The following is a 984-nucleotide window of genomic DNA, read 5'->3' on the forward strand; positions in this document are numbered from 1 at the left end:
AGTATATATCATCAAACTGCCAGACGCTATGAGCATATATGTGAAAAATGTGAATGCACTTATGTGGATGTGTGTGTGCATGTGTGTGTGTGTGTGCGTGTCAACATATGTATATTTACATCTGTATTACTAATATTGATTTTACCAGAAAACCCCAACACCAGATGATTGAACTGTAACTATGTTTAATATTTTTAGATGAATGCACAAATTTAACATCAATTATGTTTGTATGAAGCACTGTGATGTTTTCATTTCAGAAAATATGAATCCTCATTTGATTTATGCACATTTAAGCAAACATTTGATCATCAGGAAATTTGTCACCGTTTATGTTTGATAATGTTTATAAAATATTTGTCAACTTATTTTCCAGATTAGTTTTCTTTGTACTCCAATCAATAAGCATCTATTACTAGATTCACAACCCTGATTCTATCAGTTCATGATATGATGATGAATAATCAATGAACTCCCAGTTTACAGAGAGAATGTGGTGGCACCGCTCCTTTTTCCAGTGCAGAATTTATTCATGAACCTAAAGAGACAAAAAACAAACATGATGACACAAAAATGACTGAAGAGTTAAATTCCACAAAGCCACATTTAAGAGGAAATAAAACAAATATTTACTGACTCTGCCTCTTAAGTGCAGACGCTTGTTTTAAACTGGTTCAACACCATTTTAATAAATTGATGTTTTTCTAAAGGTTAATATTTTTTAATATTACACTTTATCTGACCTGCTGATGTGAAGGTTTCTGAAAGCATCTGTGCCTTTCTCTTAATATTCTCACTTATAAATTCATATAAAACAGTTCTTCAGGTTCTTTTACAGATAGTTTAAGACAACAACAGTTGTGACTAATTCATGTCCTCTATGAAGCAACTCACTGTGTTCAGGGTGGTTGTTTGTCATTTAGGCTTTTGGATTCAGTTCCTCCATGACCTCAGGGTTACTGACAGCTGTAAGGTCAGAAACAC

General features: G+C 33.0%; 1 long non-coding RNA gene across 1 annotated transcript; it reads right to left on the minus strand.

Annotated features, from left to right (window-relative positions):
- Positions 1-168: 168 nt before the first annotated feature.
- On the minus strand, positions 169-984 carry LOC113745197 (uncharacterized). Its single transcript, XR_003462031.1, has 2 exons — positions 895-984; positions 169-538 (listed from the first exon to the last, which is right to left on the minus strand). It is a non-coding gene; the product is annotated as an uncharacterized LOC113745197 (long non-coding RNA).

Source organism: Larimichthys crocea, unplaced genomic scaffold (genome assembly GCF_000972845.2).
Source record: "Larimichthys crocea isolate SSNF unplaced genomic scaffold, L_crocea_2.0 scaffold51836, whole genome shotgun sequence".
Classification (NCBI taxonomy): domain Eukaryota; kingdom Metazoa; phylum Chordata; class Actinopteri; family Sciaenidae; genus Larimichthys; species Larimichthys crocea.